The sequence below is a fragment of the Neopsephotus bourkii genome, unplaced genomic scaffold (genome assembly GCF_033783945.1).
Source record: "Neopsephotus bourkii isolate Nb327-2 ecotype Australia unplaced genomic scaffold, CSIRO-AGI_Nbou_v1 NB_1820, whole genome shotgun sequence".
Taxonomy (NCBI): Eukaryota; Metazoa; Chordata; class Aves; order Psittaciformes; family Psittacidae; genus Neopsephotus; species Neopsephotus bourkii.
In genome coordinates this window covers 5,124,192-5,145,414 of record NW_026902293.1, presented here as the reverse complement: position 1 = coordinate 5,145,414, position 21,223 = coordinate 5,124,192, and the positions used below count along the sequence as shown (strand labels likewise).

Here is a 21,223-nt window from a genome sequence, read left to right as displayed (position 1 = left end):
CAAACAACTATGACCTGTTTTGAATACTCATAACCTGTTTACTTTTAAACTAACTATACAATGCCTGTTTTGTATTAACATCCGAACCATTACTAACCGACATATTTGCTGCACACTCTTAATCTATTTGGTAAAGCAAGTATTAAGTTCTAACTAACTCTGTAATGAGAAAACAGTATTTTGAGTACTAGGGAACACTTAGGGGGAAAAAAATCCTGACAGAGATGTAGCATTTATAAAGCGATGGATAATTATTTTCAAAACAGTGATTAATAAGCGTCCATTTTCATGTCATCATTGGTAATAGATGCAATCTTAGTCAGGCACCCCGCCATTCTGTTTAATACAAGTGTATCCTAGTGTAAAAAGGAGCTTGTCATACTTATCTCTAATGGTGAATGATTTCTTTCCCTTTTCCTGAAGACACTTTGCACCCAATATTCTCAAATCCTATAATGCTATAGGCTGACACATAAGCTGACAACAATGCAGGTAGAAGGCTACGTTTATGTGTAGGTGTATGCTCTCTAGAAGATAAGTAGAAGATAATTGGATGGTTTTTTGCTTGTAAATCAGACAAAATACCCATATGAAGAGATCTTGTTAGAGGAACAGAGGCAAAATTTTTACATTTCAGTAAGAAATCATGAACTGAGAGAATGACATAGTGCAAAGAATCATTGCATTGTCAGAAAGTGTGTGTGTGGGGAATTAAGCATTGTTTTATTATTACTTGTTTCTGCTGGAATTCTTCAAAATGCATAGAAGAAAGGATCTGTTGTAGTGCATACCTGCAACTTCTGCTGGTTTTCACATGTTTCTGTACTTTCTACGTTTAATTCTATTTTCAAGCAACTGTACTGCATAAACTGGACAATTTATCCTGATTCATGGTTTAGGAGGAGCAGCTGATTAATCCCATGTCAACAGTCTTGACACTATGCAGAAAACAGAAACATAGAAGACCTGCTTAACAATATATCAAGGGTGCAGTTGCTTATTTTCTCTGATTTGTAAAATCTATAAATCACCCACAAATGCAGAGTAAGTTAGGACAGTACAGTTCAGCCATTACTACTTTTGTCCTCTTTTTCTCCTTACACAGGAAATGTAATGTTTCCTTTAAATAATTTTGTGTAAAACGACCAGCATACCGTCACATTTTTTCTGTATGCTATCAGCATATAAAAAAATCTCATTTGTATTTGTTGGTTTAGGCTCATGTTTTCATGAACAGGGAGATCTCCACAGCATAGTAGTCCTTTAAAGTTGAGACACCACAATTCCTTTCATAAAATGCTTAAACGTCACAGTTCAGCACTGTGAGTACTGACTCATGTGAGTAGGCTTTACTCTTACGAGGTGATCTATTAGCTTAATTCAGACAATTTACCCTAATAAGAGCTTGCAGAATTGGGTCCTTCTAGCAAGATTACTTTTGGTTTTGTTTTTTTGTTTGTTTTTCATTTAGGGTGCAATGTTTATAGGATATTCTTTTCATTGTTTAATATTCTAAAGGTTTCCAATTCTGCCATAATGTGTGTAAAAAAATTGCTCTCACTTAAGTATAAACATAGAGTATCTGGTTTGCATTATTCTGCTTGAAATTGCTAGTTAAACTGGATGAAATAAAACATACTTAACAGCCTTTTAAAATGTGATCATGGGAAAGAGAGATGAGAATGCACTCATTTTTATTTCCAGTAGTGGAGCACAGTGACTCGCCCAAGCTAGTCTGGAAATACTAATGAAATTTTAAATTTTAAGGTGTGGATTTCTATATGGCAGCTCCAGAAAAGAATGTGTCCTTTATTACTGTAAGGCATACACTCCTAAGTAAAGCAAAGCAAAACAGCCAAAAATGTACATAACATAACCAAATAAAGCCAAAATCTGTGAAAATCTTCTCATGTAAACTGCATAATAGCACTTCAAATGGCCCCTTTCTGTCATCCACTGTAACCATCACATTCTCATTTCTGCTGCAGTCAGGTGAACTGTCAAAGAGCTATTACGGTTGGCTGCATAGAATTCCGAGGAAAGACAAATCTGTGCAATTTTCTCCTTGGAGAAAAAATGGTTCTTTTGGTGCTTTTAGGTTTTCCTGAACTATTTTGGTAAAGAAAAAAATTAATTAGTTTTTAATTCTTTTCTTTATTTTTTATATGTATACGATAATACTAGGGGCTTTATCTGGGCTGAAACCTTTACTATGAATGTGTAGCTCTCTGATGGATGCACATTAGCATTCCAGTATGTGGGTAAGATTGATATTTTTTTTCTTTTTCTGATACATAATATAGCTTCAAGTAGATGCTTAAGATGGTATGATGGCATGTTATATTTTAGTGTGAGTTTTTGCACTATTAAAAGGTTGGGTACAAACTGAGTGGAACAACGAAATATATACACAAATGCAAAAATCATCCAATCTGTTATTCAAAACTAATAACAACCCTAAAATATTAGATGCATTTAGTTTTTCATGCGTGTTTAAAATACGGCATGCTCAGAAGTGAATACATTATTGTGCTGTGTAATACCGCATCTTCTGATAAGCCTTATCTCATAAATAAAAAAGACATATAAATGATGTGCTTCTGAAAGGTTTTTCTTCAGAGGCAAGTATTTTGTCCAATCTGCTGAGGTATGTCGTATAAACAAAATGGGAGTTTGATTATGTCTTTCATATAGTTAATAAACACGTGGTTGTCAGAAACCACAATGAGGTTTCTTGCTGGTTGTTTTCATCTTCTATAAAAAATTAAGGTGTTTCAGAACTGACCTTTGCTCTGTTGAGTCATCTCCCTTTTTTCAGTTCAATTTGCCTTACTGATCAGTAGTATAAGGCAGAATTTTTATATCCTTAGAAAGAAGGTAAAAGACAACTTGTTCCTTCAATTTTTAAGTTGGAATTTTTGTTTCTTATGTACATGATTTTGTTAAAATTTGAGACTTTTCAAACTGAAAAAGACAGCTCTGGATTTTAATTATAACTCTTTTGCTTCACCACTGAATTTCCTCATAGCAATTTCCTGGTTTGCTGCTTTTCTATGTAGGAGTTGTTAAATAAGACATTCTTTATATTTAATTCAGTACTATATTAGAGTAGAAATCGAGTTGCATTCACTGTTTTTACTCTTATAAGAAATAGGATTTTAATTTGGTATATCTTTCCATAAATAGCTTTGTTTACTGTATTCCACATATGTATAACTGCACCTCCCTGAAGAACATAAAGGGCGTCGTCCCACAAATAAGTTTAACACACAGAAGGAATGGTTCCTGCCCGAGTGTTTACATTTATGGTAGAAACTTCCATATGGAAGCACTGAAAAATAAACCAACATGATGCGGATAAGTCAGAGACAACCCAGCCCTTAGCCACAGAGCTCGCTTCTGCTGTTTTCAATAGACGATGTTATGGGAGAAGAGCTTTTCTGTGTGCTAATCTGATGATTCTTCTTGCCTTTTTTTTCCACTATATCCCCTATTTTTTGTTTGTTTGTTTGTTTGTTTGTTTTTTTAAGATAGTACAGTTTGGAAGTGCTGTTTGCAAGCTTACTTGCTTCTGCATTTTGTTTATAAGCAGAATATCATTCATTTCTGCATATCTGCTAGACTGGACAAATCAAGGTGACAATCCATGTTTAACTCTGTCAGGCCCTTTGTCCTGCTGCTTCTGTGGATTGAAATACAATGGAAACAAAGTGGAATACATAACAGTCCAGCTGCCTTGTGACAGGGCAGCCCCACGTTACAGTGCCTTAGCCCCTGTTTGCTTATCGATAGCCAGTTCATGAGATGACAATGCAAATCCTGTGAAAGCTCTCCTGCAAAGTAAAAAAATCATGTGAAGAAGGGGGGAAAAAAAAATAATCAGACTTGCCTTGAAAAACAGAAACTCATAAAAGGCTCTGTTCCTGGTGCAGTTACTACATTCAGATGTAGGGCCTGTCTTTTTAACCGTGGCATGCTTCTAAGGGATGCAGGTAGGCTCGTGCATTTAAATTTATCATATGGTGTCTGCTTACAGGGCTCTGCATTGATGTTACTTTTAAGGAAGTTTATATTTCATTTAAGCATGCAATTAATCATCTCTACAGTGTTGATATGACTGGCATCAGCAGTGTTATTTAATTAAATTTGAAATTATTGTACAGTAAATACAGGCTTCCAACTAGCCAGTCCAAATTAAATGCTGAGGTCTATTTCTTACCCATGGTGTTTCCAATTTAAATGCTCATTCAAAAGGTTACACTTCACAGGTTGAAATCATTTTTATGTTCTAACTGTTGCTAAACCCAAAGATCAACTGTACGTGAGTCTTTTGCATCTATTAGCTGTAGGAATGTGTACACATTACCTATATTTCTCATATTCCATGTCATATTAGTGATTTTATGACTGATGCTCCTTAAACACCATTTTTCTCCCGATACTTTGTCTTTTCTGTCACGTCAGCCCAGAGCTGCTTTTGTAAAAAAAAAAAAAAAAAAAAAAGAAAAAAAAGTCTTTCCTCCATTTTGTTTCAGCCTGGTAATCAAGCAATTAGCCCACAAAATGGAGGTACGCCACTTTTCATCCTGCATCTTACTTCGGGTGGGCTTTACCTGCGTGCAAGCAGCAGGCAGAGCACTTTGCCGCTGAGCCTGTGAAATCGGCCCCTGAAGAGCGTTCGCACCATGGCCCATAAGTGGCCACCGCTTAGGGGGACTCTGGGAGGAGGGAGACCTTCCCGGTGGGATCACCAGAGAATTACGTATGGCACGTGCGCTACCTGCAAATTCTGCACCCTCTACATGAGAAAGCATGTGGCTGCGCTCCTCCTCCAGCTGTACTCACTCTCTAATTTTATAGAAACCTGAAAACATGTGGTGATCCAAACTTTAAATGGTGGGAACATCGCTGATTTTCACCTCATCTTTTCTTTCAAAACGGAAAGAAAAGGGAAAGAAGGATCAACCAAACCAAACCAACAACACCATTTGTTTTATGTTACAGCTTTCCACAGACAATTCACAACATGTCTAGCAAGGAATCAAACCAGAAATAGTGTCTCACTCCTATCATATATATAATACAGCTTTTGAATACTGGAAAATCTGTCATCCGTTAAGTGCAGCTCAGGTCTTCTGTGTGAAAAGCACAAGCTTTTTTTTTTTTTTTTAATGCAGTGCTGCCGTGTCTGCACTTTTTTGAAATTGCATATTTATCAGGTTATGAATTATTTATGAGTGGGGAAGGGAGGGGGAGGGCTGGAAGGGGAAAGAAGAGTGAGAAAACATATGCTTGGGCAGAGGAATACCTTAAATGAATCCACTACCAAGTCGTTTGAAGGATTACTTGTAATTACTTTTCCATTTTGTTTTGTTTCTCTCATGTTTCTCTTGGTCATCTGCTATTGTGTTGTCGATTGGGTTTGTTTGGTTTTTAGGAAGCACGAAGGGATTGGGGGTAGTGTTTGCTACGAGTTGGATTTTGCCGCGGAAATGAATTGAGCATTTCTTTGACTTCTAAAGTACAGGGTGTTTAATAAATATTAATCCTTCAACTGTCAGACTAAATTATTGTCAAAAAGAGGCTGACAGATTGAGTATTAATGACGTGTTTTATAAATTAGAAATGAAATATCGGTGGAACGTCCAAAGCAGGGATCAAGAACAGACCTGATTTGTACCTTAGACCAGTTGAACATCCCATCTGTGTCAGACTTATGCAGAAAACAAAAACAACCCTCTTTCCCTCCTGCAAACACACCTTCTGCTCTTCATGCACCAGGATCTGACATCTAGATCCTTTCTGCTTTAGGATCTGCGTGCACCGAAACAGCAAATTTGCCTCAGACACCAGATAATTTGATTAGACAGAGGCAGATCCATATCCTTTTTTTACAGTTTTGTTAGAGGAAAATGGGGGGAGGTGGAGTAATTTCTGTTCAAACATCTCGATGTCGTATTTTCCCACTATGAAAAATGCGACATCACAGAAAGCTGAAGACATGGCATTATAATGGTAAATTGTAAAAATGGTAGCTGCCTCTTCAAAAACATACAGAATTTCCAGTATAAATTATGTATTAAAGGAAATATGTTTGCATAAACCAAGTAGCAGTAAGTTAATATAAGTTGACAGGATTTTTAGGGGAGGCTAATATGTGTCAAAAAATATCGTGTATAGTCTTTAATCAAACTCATGATCCTCAGTTGAATTATTGCTTGTAAAGCTGATTTTACTGTATTTTCTAATTTATTAAATGTAAATCTCTTTCTCTTTCTCCCCCTCTTTTTTTCCTTTTGTGATCATTAAGGGAAAATTAAGTTTAATTTGTGTAAGACCAGGGTTTTTTTTTGGGGTGGCTGAATCAAGCAGTCATTTGGGGTGCCGTTCTTTCTCTTGGCACAGAAGTATACAATATGAAACTGGGCTACCAGAGTGTATAAAAATGTTTAGCTTAATCACTCCCTAATGACAGCGACTTATGTCCTTAGTGCAGTCGATTTGTTTCCTGGGTTTTAAAAGTAGATTATTTCCATGGTGCAGGCTTAGTGTAAGCTGTTGAGAAACCACAAGCACTGCACTTCAGCCTGAGTTTGGGACGTTCGCCAAGGGTAATCTGATTAAAAGGGCATTTTTTACAACATTGTGGTGCTTTGAAAATTCTGTGCAGCCAGATAGAGTAGGGCCAAAAAAAAATTGCTTTTTCAAAGCTAACAGTTTTGCCTGAGCTGAATTAAAAGCATGATAAGCAGCATCACTGGAATGATTCTCTTCGACAGTCTTGCAACTGGATAAACAAAGCACCCTTAGTAACACATCTGTTACAGACCCACAAGCAAATTCATGATCTATTTAATACAAGGTTTTTGATTTTTTTCTTGCCTTTAATCACATTTACTTGCTGCATAGGTGTGTGGTTCTGAGGCCTTGCTTTATCTGAAATAACTAAAATGTTTCCCTTTTTCTACAGTAGCTTTGCTCTTCCATTACGTGACATTTAGAAATGTTCTGCTATGAAAGTGGTTATTTGTGATGTGCTCTAAGAACCAGTGTTGGGTACCATATTCCTGAGAAGTTTAATAGATGTATGTTGTTAAAAGATAATTATCCTACCTTGAATCTTGGATTTCTTATAACAGTTGGAATGTAATACTAATTAAATATGTCATGTTTGCACACATCAGAACATATTCAAAAGAACTGTTCTTGGATCATTTGCCTTATTGAACTACTTTCATATTCTTCTGCAGCACCTAAATAAGGAAGAAAAGATATCAGATTTCTCTCCCCTTCTTTACAGCCCTGTATTTCTCTGAATGGCAAGTTCATGATGGTCTCCACACATGCTGATAGTACAGGACTGCTTACAGCAAGACATTTGTATACACAATGTACTTCAAAGTCACCAGGTTCAGTGACACTATACAACAGATCAGACTGGCACTAGGTTCTAGTATGACAGGCAAAATTAAATTTGTTTTCTACAAAACAGGCTATTTTAGTTTGCTTAATAAATATTGAATGACAAGACATGGTTTCGTATCTCCTACTACATCACATGGCTCTCTGGAAGGGGAAAAATACATAATGAATTAAACTGAATTAAATTTTCTAATTCTTTTAATTGTAGATGCTGACTTGTAAGCAAAGCAGGAGTGCAATGCATCATAAACTACATTTTTTCCCAGAGAGGCCTCAGTGATAAAATTACAATTGTATTTCCTTCAAAATGGAGATTTATATTTTATCTTTTTCCACATAGGTCAGAACATCTGTATCTTGCCCTGTGCATGTGGTAAAGCATGTTATCCCTGTCTCTAGGAGTACCTTGTCATTTTTCTACCTATCAGCATTTTAAAACTGGCTACCTTATGACTACATGTTCCTTTTAGATATATCACTCACAGTATTAGCTGCAATGTGAGGTATAGGCAATGCTGCATTTACTGTTTTACGGATTGACGTATACATCCCAAATTCACTTGTCCGTACATTCATATCTACATGTATGAACACCTGTAATTATACAAAAGCCATTGATTTCAGTGAATTTCTCTGATACTCAGCATTTCCTATTTCAACTCTATCAAATATATTTGTGTCTATGTTTGTGAGATAAAAAAGCATGTAAACTGGTTTTAAATCTGGTGAATGCGGAGCTACACAACAATTCAGAAATAGCATTTCCATTATGGGGCTGTGTGTCTCAGAGCCTTGATGGGCTGAGAATAGCTTTGTCAGGGCAGCTCAGCTCAGGAGCCTTTGATGCAGTGCTAAGTTCAGTTTAGAGTATTTACTGATATGTGTCTTCAGCTACTGTCAAAACTGCTTGGAGCTATAAGATTCAGCCTTTTCCAATCCCAGTGACCAGCCAGACTCCTGAGGCACAAAAAAAAAAAAGCTTCAGGGTAGCTATAGCCCACAAATTCACAAATAAAAAAAAGTGTGGGGGGAGCAATTTTACTGGGAGAAACACTGAATGAAGGTGTCTTTGTGTCACACTTTATTTGCTGTGTTGTTACCACTGTTCCTCAGATATGGAAACAGAGCCCAGGCAGAATTAATTGAGAAACATCTGTTTACTCTGGATAGGTCAGCACAGCCCTGCTTTCTGGCATACTGAATGTTGCCAAGCATATTTTTTTTTTTAATCTTCAAATTCAGCATGTACCTTTTTTTCCTTTTATGATTGAATTTTGTGCCTTTTAAAATGAGATATTCATGCCCGAAAGATGACCTGCTGTTCAGAGGGAGAGAAAGGGGAACCATTAGAAAAGAAGAAGATTTCTTGATAATCACAGACACCTGTGATTCTGTGTTGCTTTCCACAGCACAAAGACCTATAGATCTGCTCTTTCTTCCAGAGTAAAATGTCTGTGATCCATAAGAAGCTCCAATCCTTACTTTTTTTCTCACCCCAAAGAGAAAAGGAAAAGAAAGAAAATTATGCGCCATCAGATCAGCTGCTTTCCTTTAAAAAGCTGAGGATGTTGCTATTTAACATAAAACCTTCTGACCTTACTACCACGGCTGCTTTGAAACACTAGGCTATTTAATGATGCAAATTGCAAACAGACGGAAAACATCAGAAGAACCTGTCTGAAAATTAGTGTGTTTGTCTGAAAATTAGCTAGCTTAATCGAACTTGCAGGAAGTGGATTTTCTACTCAGAAACCTGGCTTAGAGCTTTTGTCTACTGGGGCTGTTCTCAAAGAGTACAGGACCTTTGGGAGTGCAAGCATTAAGGCTCCATGTAACACCCATAGTATTGTGCTTGTGTCTGATTTGCTTATATTTTATGTACAGGACCTTTGGGAATGTAAGTATTAAGGCTCCATGTGACACCCATAGTATTGCGCTCCTGTCTCATTTGCTCATATTTTAGACTGAAATCCTTATGATCTGAAACATGAGTCATACCTTGTGCAGTAATAAGCCTTAGATCAGACAGATCAACCAACTGCTGTGGGTTCAGGTACCCACTTTCTTAGACTAACAGAATCATGATGTTCAGTCAGTCTAACTGAGGGCAATATATGTGTAGGGATGATGCTTATCCATTCATCCCAGTGTAGAGGGGACCCTTCACAAACAGACTTCTTTCTTTTTGCAAGGAAGAAATACCTCAGCTGCCCACGTCACACTCTATAGGACCAGGATTTGCATTGAGAGGAGCTCTATGGGCAGGGTGATTATGATGAAGGAGTGAGAAGGCCAAGCAGCTGCTGCTGGAAGCAAAGTGCCTCTGTCAGCTTGTGCCCATCCTTACAACTCTGTGAAAGCATCTTGGCCAGAGGATTCTCACTCTGCTTACTGTATCCAGGGCCTCATTGTCAGGTCTTTTCAGGGACAGGATGGATATAGTACGTACGTTTTGCAAGAAAGAGGAAACCGAAGCCACTGCTCCAGGTCTTCATTGTAGATACATATTTTTCTGAATGCATACATATCTCTCATTTACCACCGGCACATACTCTGTTAGAAAATTAAAGGCAGAATAAAGTAGATAAGCCATGTCCTGAGTGTCATTCAATCTAAAAGCTCTGATTGTGCCATGTAGACAAAAAAAAAAAAGATGGTTTAAAACACATACTTCAGCAAGTCCGTCTCTCATGTCTATACTAGTTGTGAATGGCTAAATGTAATTTATTTGTATTGCTTCCCTGGCATTAAGAATAGGAGTCAGTATGCTGCCACAGGAAAAATAATTCGCCTAAGTAAAGGGTATGTTTCAAGCTTAAAAAGCTCAAAGCTAAGGACTAAATTAAAATGATTAACTAATAAAAAGATGTGAGGAAAGATTCACACAGAAATTGTTCAAAACATTGGAATGGGAATGCTTGAAACTAGGAACGTGAATTATCATAAAACATACACATCTGTAGATTCTGACTTCTGTTTTCCATTGTATCAATAGGATTCTGATACAGTCTCAAAATCAAGTTGTTTTTGTTAGGTATCTATATTTAGATTTAGTATTCTGTATTTCAGCACTGTGGTTTAGATGTTTAGATGTTATAGTTTAGTATATCCATTGTATCAGTAGGATTCTGATACAGTCTCAAAATCAAGTTGTTTTTGTTAGGTTTCCATATTTAGATTTAGTATTCTATATTTTAGCACTGGTTTAGATGTTTAGATGTTATAGTTTAGTTATGGTTTAATGGGAATTTCTCAATTAAGATAATGAGAAATTGGTCTTTGTAAGATTAGATGAAAACCAGTGGGGGGTTTTTTGCTGGTTTTTTTTTTTTTTTTTTTAATCTTCTAAAACCAGGTAGGTTTAAAAGTGTAGAGAGATTTTCTAAGTTTTATAGGAATTTTCTGCAAAATAAGGGGCTAAATTGTATATTTGTGGAAGTCAATTAAATTGGGTAATGTTTTACACTGGAGGTGTTTTCATGAGTTTCTCCATTTTGCTGTTGTATCATGTAAGTGCCATTGATTTTCAGGTGATATAACTACGTTTTATTCTTATTTTCATTTGATTCAGGCACTACATTACCAGCTGTGTCCAAGAACAAATATATCCATAGAGGCATTCATATTTATAACAATGGTTAGAGCCCTGTTGCAGAAGATTCACTATTAGGAAACATACTGTTGCTAAATTTATCTGTTCTTCTGCACAGAGATATTTCTAACAAAGAAATTCTAAGGAAAGAGTTTTGTTGCTATAATTCTACTGTCATGGTGTACCTATCTTTCCACTGGCATAAACAGCACAGATAAAATAGACATTTTCCACATTTACTTCCTTAGCACTGAAATTCCTGTGTTTCTTAACTCCGTGAAGGCTTAGGGTAAAAATGGCCATTCCTGAAAACATATCCTATTCTTCATAATTCTACTGGCAGTACTGTAGAATCACATCCTTTATAGGTCCTTGTCACAGTGTGATAGTATGATACCACTTCTTTGCTCACTTTAGCTCAGCATGTCATAAATTTAACTTCCACGAAATAACTTGTATTGCAAAATGCTACACTCAAGTTACAAGCTTTGCGTTGAAAGGGGGCAACTCTTCTTCTTTCTTTTATAGGTAAAAACCTTGGGTTTTTTGCTAGCAAGGAATGTTTATAGGTGTCGGTGCTGAGGACATTGCTTTTTAAGCCCTATAAAAACTAGCTTTCAATTATATATATATATATGTATTTTAATTTAAAAAGCAGATAATTTCCATGTGTCTGTGCTCATACCAGATGAATGGGTTATAAACGCACCAGTTGAAAATAAGAGATTTGTTTTTCAATGAAAAAATAGAAACCCAGTGTTTTCCCTGGAAATGTTTGGAAAAAATTAAACAGTAGGGAAATAAGAAATGAGTATATTTAAAAAATATTAGTTAAAGCCCAGGTAAAAACGTTTGATTTTCTTTTTTTTGTCTGTGCTCTAGTCTGCAGCTTTCTCAGTAAAGCCTCTACATGCACGACCTAATTCTGACTACTATTGTTAGAATGAAACAATAATCAATGTATAATTCTTGTTTGCAAAAGAAATGCTTCTAAGCTGTCCATATGAAACACTATGCAATTAGTCTTTTGTAAACCAACAAACAGTAACTGTGATGTATAGTTATCAAAAATCACTAGAATAATTTTTAAATCATCCAACACACAGAAATAGTGGGGAAAAAAAACCTGCAGAAATTTAAGAAATTGAGTACCTGTTGTATCAAAATTTGGAGGAAATAATGAAAATTTCTTTATGCTATTTTATCTGTTACATGCTTTATTTATGTTTTAAAGTGTAATTCACACCACTACAGTGCAGAAGTTAACAATAATCCCTAAACCAAGGGAGTGTACTATGCTGTTTCCCTGAAGACAAGGAAAAGCTTGTAAAATGTTTGGAAAAAATGTGTTGTAATTGCTGAAATGAATGGAAAATTTTAGAGAAGAAAACAAAAAGTTAAAAAAAAGTAAAAGTTAAGTATTGAGAGGTCTGAATTAATAGAGACTGTTTTTCAAAAGGTTCAGTGTCAGCTATATATTGCATTTACTCATTCAGTTCCCATACTACTTTTGAGGCGATTGCTTGATTCCTGACACTGTGTGACAGAAAGAAACTTTGCTATAGAGAAAGAACATCTATTTTGTTCTCCAAAACAGAGTAAAATACAAAAATTCTGTCATTTTAACGTTTTAAGGGGATATACACATGGGGTTATATTGGGCTCAGTTCACAAAAAAAGCTATGGAATTCTTTATTTGCATCTTCATTGGGCAGATACTGGTTCCTGCTAAAGCTGGATTTTAATCCTGAACTCCTAAGTACACAACAAAGGACAGGTTAAAAAGTGCAAACAAGCACTCACTCTGAGTTACCTCCTGAGGGAGCGTGTTGGAGGAGCTTGCCAAGGAGCCTGAAGACTACAGTGAAAATATATATTTTGTGTCAAAGTATCACATCCTTTGCAATGCCCTGAAATAATCCTGCAAGGTATTCTCCTGAGGAAGAGTTAAGTCTCTGGACAGATAACAGGCATCTGCCAAGACCTAACTGAATGCAGAAATGCTTTTCTATACTCACTGCACTGGAGTTTTTTCAGACAAGCAATGCAGTATTATATGCTACATATAGCCTGCTGTAATTTGACAATCATCCTCAGTTGGAAAGACATTTATTAACTAAAGTGTCTTTGAAAACAAAAAACTGTGCCCAGCTATCATGCAAAAATTAAGAAAATACCGACTTTTCAGGCACATAGTTACTGCAAACAATTTGTGGTCCTTTGGGTACAATTCAAGAATTGTTACAGGGTTTCACAGATTGGTTAATGATTTTGGTGGCAGAACAAGTCTAGAGACTGTTCAGTTATAATATGTATAATACTCAGCTTGTTTGAGATGTCACAAGTTATTTTGAAAGGGCAGGGTGAGCCATATTTTGATATTTTGATCTTTTTGATCTTGATGGGAGAGTTTTAACCCATCAGATAGTCTTTGCATCTCTGTTCCATTAGGAAAACTCAGAGTCCACATTCTTGCTTCGTTTTGTTTGTTTTACCTGACACAATTTCTGTCCATGTTATATTTCCTTTTTTCCTACCTATATAATTTAAATTGCAGTATGACTGTGAATATTCATGGATTTAATACATGAAAATTTTCAAAATTATATTCCATATAATGAAATGTAAAAATAAAAATAGTTTTTCATATAGAAGACTTTAATATTGTATTTATTTTACTTCAGACTCAATTATGACTGAAACAAAAATTAATAAGATCTTTTTCTTGTCTTTTAAAAATGTATTTTAAACAGAAGCTATTTGTCTCACCCTTCTCACAACTTTAGAAAACCCCTGAAATCAGACCTACAAAATTGGAGATTCTTAAACATATGTCTAATGTACCTATAGGTAGTTTCATTAGAAATGTACAGTCTTGTCAAACTAGTGAATTCAAATGGAGGTGGCATGTAAAACTTTGTAGCAAAACTTGTATGTATTCTATATATCCCACATAGGAGATTCTAAGTGTCAGGAAAAGATGGTTTAAACAAAACAATTCAAGATAAAGGATCTTCAATTTAGTCATTATTTTTCATTTCTAAATCCCACTGGACTTTTTTTTCCACACCTCCAGACTGGTAAAGGTTCCTACATACAGACATCGTAAGTGGAACAGTTAATTTGTCTCCCTGCAATTATTTCTTACAGTCAGTGGGACTGTTGCTGTGAGTCAGTTTGCAAGTTTGCTCTCATCATCTTTTTGGCAAGGAGTACCAACAGTTTCACAAGAAAGTCCAGTTTCCCAAATCACGAATCGCAGCCCAATTTTGCTGGCAGGTTTGTGCCTTTTAAAGTATTTGAAAACTGAAGGTGAGTTTATCAGATAGATAAAGAAGACCAAGCCTCCAGGGTTTGCATTTTACTTGTCACAAGGAGATGAAAGAGTGACTTTCAAATTCTTTGGACTATACTACTTCTTCATAAGCCTGTAACTCTGTCACCTGTGCCACACTGACCCGATACTTTAAAAATGCTTTGTCTGCTCTCCCACCTGTGATCAACACAAATTTTAGCCTTGCTGATAAGCTGTTCTCAAGTATGGCGCGAATGCAGTTGGCTCTGAGCATCTCATTGCAGCAACGTTTTGCTGTTTTTGTCACTGATGTTTCAGGACTGTTCTTACATGCGCACACACGCCAGTTGTTGTTTCCTCACTTTCTGTAACAAAAGAACTGTTGTCAACATTTTTGCCTGCTCTCTTGGTTGTATTTGTCGGGCAAAGATCATCATGCTCTGATTTAGTGTTTTCAAATAAGTATGCCCTCTGGTGCAACGCTCTATTGAGAGACAACACAGCCCAGGCAGGAGAGTTCAGCATGGCCACTAATAAAACACAAGTGCTGCTTTGTCAGGCCACGAGTGATTACTTGAACAAGTGCCAACCAAGAAACCAAACATTAGAGCGCAGCTCTTCAGACCCTCAAGACAAAGGGCCAATTGACTTTCCTCATTAGTTTTTGTGCCAAACATGTAAACACAGTTTCCTCTCTATCTTTGATGCTCAAAACATGCCAGCTTGTTAACATCTTGGGTGGTATGGTGGTTTATGAGCCTGTAAAGACTATTATGTAGTGGTGGGTTTTGTCCTAATTGAAAAGATTGGCTTATCCTAAAGACTCCCGAAACTGGCATCTTTTTGACAATTGAGAAATTCTGTCTTTAATAGGCCGGTGAAACTGCCTAAAAGAAACTCAACATGCACAGAACCTTCACTGTCATACTTACACATTAAAGCTTTGTTAGAATTAGGATTGGTCTCCAGCTCTTTAAAAATAAAAACAAAAATAAAACCCCAGGTGATAAAAGTATCTTTGGCTAGATAAACTGCCTGATGAAACCTCATTTGTAACAGCTGTGCAGAAAGCTTACTGAGATTTTTTGCTTGGTATTCTTTGTTTTACACTGCTTTTGTTTTGGGGCCTCTGACATTTTAACATCCTTTGTATTTTACGCCAATCTTTCTTGTTTCTAAATGCTGTGACTGTACAAGATAATGGAAATTTGAACAATTTTAAACAACCTGCAATATTTGTGAAAGGTGTTGAATTTTAGTCAGTGCACAGGGAATGATTTATCTCTTGTAAATCCCCTTCACATATGGTGTGTCTGTTGGCATGAAATTTTACCGAAGTAAAACACTGACTGTTATTAAGGTGGTCATTTTATGAATGTGTAGGGTGGTGAGCTCTATGAACTGGCTTCTCTTTTCATCTTTGCACATGATATCCATACCCCTTAGCTGAAAAGCTGAGTTTACTTTTCTTCCCCCCAAGGTTTTTAAAAAATGAGTCTGATTATTAAAAAACAAACAAAAAAAACCAAACAGCAAATCCCTCTATTTAGATCGTGTTTCCAACTAAAATTGAAAAAGGTTGATTTGCCATCCTCTGTCTATATTGAAAATATAAACAATATAACCTTCCATTCATGGGTCTAATGAAAAGTTCATTATTGTCATTGCAGAAACTGTAAGAAATAGGCATGAGCAAATTATTTTGGATTTCCTTTCAAAGCACTTAAAGGTAAGAAAGGAAAATGAGAAGAAAAAGAGGCAGAGACAGATAAATCCATCTTTTAAAATAAAGGATAGAGCATGTGTGGAGTTATCTGCAGACAGAGCAGTGAGGACATTGTGCTTAGTGGGACCCCAGCTGCTGCTGGGCCTGATGGCACTGAATGAAAGAACTGGATTTTTGGTGGAGCATTGGCAACCTGCGCAGAGGCACAAACACAGCTCTTCTACTCCCTTACGCTTCAATTCTGGGTGACGCTAAGAAGAATGAGTACTAGTTGAACAGGAAAACAAGCGTATGGAATCTAATGGTACCTAATGTGGTATCTAATGATGAAACTCCAAGGGTTTTTTCCTCCTAGACTACCCCACCAGCCAAAAGCCCCTGATGCTCACATCTCTGGTGCTCTAGTTACTGGCTTGCAGGGTATTCAGAAGGTGGCTGGGCAGGCTCCCAGGCTCCTCATCCCTTTCCTGTTCCCACCACAGGCTGAGCTATGGGAGGTTTGGAGGTGCTGCCTGCAGCTTAAGATATCTGCCTGGGCTGTCTGTGATTTAGGTCTCAGTCTGCAAGCTCTGCTTGTTTGAGTTATCCCTGTAGTATCCTGAATTAATCCAAACCCAGGAGTAACAGCAGAGGGCTGTTAATCATCCTCAAGTGGACCATTTGTGGACAAACAAATGTTTTCCACCCAGAGCAAGCCAGTTTTCAAAAGCAAGGCTGTAGAGGAATGATAACGAAGCAGGCAATCTCACAGCTACAGATATGAGCCACCCGAGGGGTTGATGGTGGGTATCCTGCAACAGATTAAGTTTCAGATGTTTTCAAAGGTGGTACCTGTGCTATTCACCTTGAAGGGAAACAAAGCAGAAAGAGACCTGCCTTCCTGAAAACAAAACCACCTTCGGTAGGCCACCAGGGAAAGATGAGCAAAGCTGTGGGGAGTATGGTCTGGGGAAGGTATTAAAAACACTGCACAAAATTGCATTTTCATGCCTAGGTGCACTGTCAGTTGCCTGTACAGAGTCAGAAGGGAATCCCAGAGGACCTTCCTGCCCCTGGCCTGGGGAAATGGCAGGGTTAAGCCATAAGGAGGTCCATGGGGTCTGTGCTCAATCCAGGAGAGATTATGAAATAGGAATTTCATTTTCCCAAGAAGGTTTTACTGAATTGCCTCCTCACACAAAATTGCACTGAGAGATTCCAAGTCAGGGCAGCGTCCGGACTCTTCTGAGGCTCTTAAGTCTTAAACTGCTCTGGGAACACCTGCAAGTGGGACTAAAGGCTGCAGCCTTGTGAGCATCCAGAATGAAGATCTCAGCAGTTTTATGAGTTGTTTCCCAACTCTCTGAAAAGCCTTCTGAAATTTTCTCAGTGTTTCAGAACTATAGCTGTCTAATATTTAAGGAGTTTTCCCTACCAGTGAAGCTTCTCCTAGGTTTCTCGGTGGTATGGGTAAAATTAACTTCCTTGTGGTGCCAAAGCAGATTCTCAGTGCAAGAAGTGGTGACAGAGTTGGAGGCAAAGAGATCTGATTGTCCAATTGAGTTGGGTGGACAGGTACTGGTGAAACAAAAGAGTCAGTGAGATTAATGGTGCTTGTGGTGATAGTTGAGAGAAATATGAGTTAAGATATCTCCTTTTCTCTCCTCCTTCCTCAAACCCACACTCCATCTCCCTTGCCCATTTCCTTGGGTTACAGGAATCTCAGTTTCTCCACATACTTTTCCCTCTCCTTCCTCTTCCCAGACTTCTTTCTCCTTCAAGCTGCTCACTTCCTTCATCTTGAACATCCCTCAGGAAGCAGTTCCTCTCCCATACTATGCATATAGCATGCGATGGGAAAGTTCAGTTCTGCCATATTCTGGATGGTGCCTTCCCCATGGATGTGAGGATGCCACAGCTTACTCAGGAAGAGGTCTTCTAGGTATTCTACATTTTTGAGATAATTTAGGTCTGCTTTCAAAATAAAAAAAAAACAGATACTGCCTGAGGCAGGTGATAACAGCTTTTGCTCAGGACAAAGCTCATGTATGTGACAGTCTGGGTCAGAGCCACAGATGTTGCAGGACTGTGTAACTCTATGTTCTTTTTTTTTCCTTTTGAATTTGATTGAAAATATCATGCAAACCACATTTTCTGCAACATAGTAGATTTGAAACAGAGCTGAATTTGGCTCAATGCACTCTGTATCAAGTGCTGCATTCTGTAGTTTGTTTTAAATCTTCTTTAAAGAAATAGTAGTTTCAAAATGTGTTTCCAGTAGTCATACATTTTTGATTGCCCAGTGTTCAGGGTGAGTACATTAGTAATGTTCAAAATGTGGTTTGCAGCTTTTCTGACATCTCAACACTCTGGAATTTCAGCACTTGAATTTGACCTACAGAACCCTGTGTGCAAATCCCTTGAATCGATCATGCGGCACAAAGCAAAGCCTGCTGCAGTGTTGCTGCTAAAGGAAAAATTGAAGAGTATGGTATTGCTGCTCTTTTGCTACCAAGTTCATTACGGCAAAATCATGAGCTCATGATAGACCACATAAGTATAATGGAACTCACAACATTTTGACATATAAGCCAAGACCAATGCCTTGACCTTTCAGGGATAGTAAAATGGATACAGGAATTGTGGAAGAGATGTCTGTCCTTATCGTGAGTCAGGCAGCATAGATATAGATAGGGTCATTGTGTTCAAGAAACACTATTCTAGATGTGTTAAGATGGTTTCACACTGTAGTTCAGCATTGTACTGACATGGTGAATTTCAGGCAAAAACCAATTTCAGACATTACTGTGACAGAATGAGCGGTGCAGCGGGGTGGGAGAGATAGTCCCTGTGAGAAATCACTTTCTATCAGTTTTGCCACCAGCTAACTATGTAAACCAAAATGACCATTAGTAGATCAGGAAGATGAAAGTTAAAGTTAAAAAAAAGGCATAGAAGTATATGTGTCTACCTTGCTTCCAGATTTAGTTTCTGTCTGTTACTCATCTGATCATCTGCAGCAGAGTTTGTTGTTAAGAGATTTGTAGGTTCTCAGAGATAGGCAGATTGCTCAATTTTTAGCAGAAACAACTGGTCAAAGTACACATTAAATCACATTGGGAACAGGTGAAAATTACTTATTTGATTCTTCAGGTTTTTCTTCTTTGTGTATACAGCAAAGTAGCATGATCTGCCATTTATGATGTCTACTGGTGAGAAGAAAGTACATGACTGTAGATGTCACATTCTTTCCTTGGTAAGGTTCATCCTCTCTTCTTCAAATCCGCAGTGATTATGTAGTGAATTATTAATGGTAAGGTAAATGCAGTTATTCTGGTGGAAAAGAAAAAGATGCGTACTGTTATTATGACTGAGAAATTGTTACATGGCAAAAGGGTAGGCTGTCATTTACAAACCATTTTTATATTTAAGGTTCTCTTATTCTCTTGTTCCTAAGTAGTTCCAGACAAAAGAGGGAGACTGGGACAAGCATGAAATTTCTTACTTTAAAGGTCACTCAGTTCAGTGGGGAGACTCCTGTTGGGCTTTTCCTTGTTCTGCAAAGGCAAAAGCCTGTGCTGGCTCACATCAGGATTGTATCTAATCCCCTTTGCATCAGGGCAATAGGACCAAGGACTATCCAGGTATTTGGAATCATAGAATGATTTGGATTGCAAGGGGCTGAAAAGATCATCTAGTTCCAACCCCCCTGCCAAGTGCAGGGACACCTTGCACTACACCAGGATGCTCAAAGCTCCATCCAACCTGGCACTGAATGTTTCCAGGGATGAAGCAACTGCAACTTCTCAGGGAAAAATGTTCAAGTACCTTCCCACCCTTGCTTCTTCCTAATATCTAATCTAAATGTTCTCTTTCTCAGTTTAAAGCCATTCCCCCTTGTCCTGTCACTACATGCCCTTGTAAAATAGACCCTTTCCATATTTCTTGTAGGCCCCCTTTAGGCATTAAAAGGCTGCTCTGAGGTCTCCCTGGAGCCTTCTCTTCTCCAGACTGACCAACCCCAGCTCTCTCAGGCTGTCTTCACAGGAGGGGTGACCTATACCTCTTCATGGCCTTCCTCTGGATTTGCTCCAATAAGTCCAGGTCCTTTTAATTTAGGGGCCCCAGAGCTGAAAGCAGTACTCTAGGTGGGTTCTCACAAAACTGGAGTAAAGGTGGAGAATCACCTCCCTCAACATGCTGCCCACATTTCTTTTGATGCAGCTCAGGACACAGTTGGCTTTCTGGGCTGTGAGCACACATTGTTGGGTCATACTGAGCTTTTCATCAAACACTTCCAAGTCCTTCTCCACAGGGCTGCTCTGAATCTATTCTCCACCCAGCCTGTGTTTGTGCTTGGGATTGGCTAGACGCAGGGGTAGGACCTTACACTTTGCTTTGTTGAACTTCATGAGGTTGGCATTGGCCCACCTCGCAAGGACGTCTAGGTCCCTCTGGATGTTATCTTTCTGTCTAGATGTCAATCACACTGCAAAGCTTGGTTTCATTGGCAAACTTGCTTAGGATCCATTCAATCCCATTGTCCATGTTGCTGACAAAGATGCAAAGATGTTAAACAGCGCTGATCCCAAAACTGACCCCTGAGGGGCACCACTCGACACTGGTCTCCACTTTGAGCCACCTTGAGCAATTGACCACAACTTGATGTTTGGAAAAATGGAAGCTGTCAGTTTTCTTTTTTTTTCTTTTTTTTTTTTTTTTTTTTGTGTGTGTGAAATGAAAAGACAACGACTTTATAGAAGAAAGCAGTTCCAGACAGCCTAGTCAGGGAAGTGAAAGAGAGTCTAGAAATATGATGCCCAGAAAAACAGATTATGACTACTGGTGTTTAAATAACACAGGAAATAAATAAAAAAAAACATCTTTTCTTCAGTCACATCCCCAGACTGTGGGAATATTACAGGCACTTTGTGATACTGACTGAGCGATTTAGCTATTTGAGAATATTTAATCTTAGGTGTAAATAAAACATTTTAAATTCTTTTTTTTTCTTCATGGCTTGAAAAAAAAATATGCAGAAATCCGTATTTTGTATTTCTTAATTCTTTATCACCTGTAGGTTATGTACATCATATACTTTTTTCAGTCTCCCCCATTAACAGCCTTTGTGTGCAATCTGTACACAATCCAGAACAAATAGAAATACAGCGTGATCCTTTTGTCCATACAATTATTATTTATACTATGT

General features: G+C 37.7%; 1 long non-coding RNA gene across 1 annotated transcript in view; it reads left to right on the top strand.

Moving 5' to 3' along the window:
• Positions 1-1,996: 1,996 nt before the first annotated feature.
• LOC133206793 (uncharacterized) overlaps positions 1,997-21,223 on the top strand; it is a 65,923-nt gene continuing 46,696 nt past the window's right edge. The window contains exon 1 of the long non-coding RNA XR_009723883.1: positions 1,997-2,261. This is a non-coding gene — a long non-coding RNA (uncharacterized LOC133206793). The remainder of the gene's footprint in view (positions 2,262-21,223) is intronic.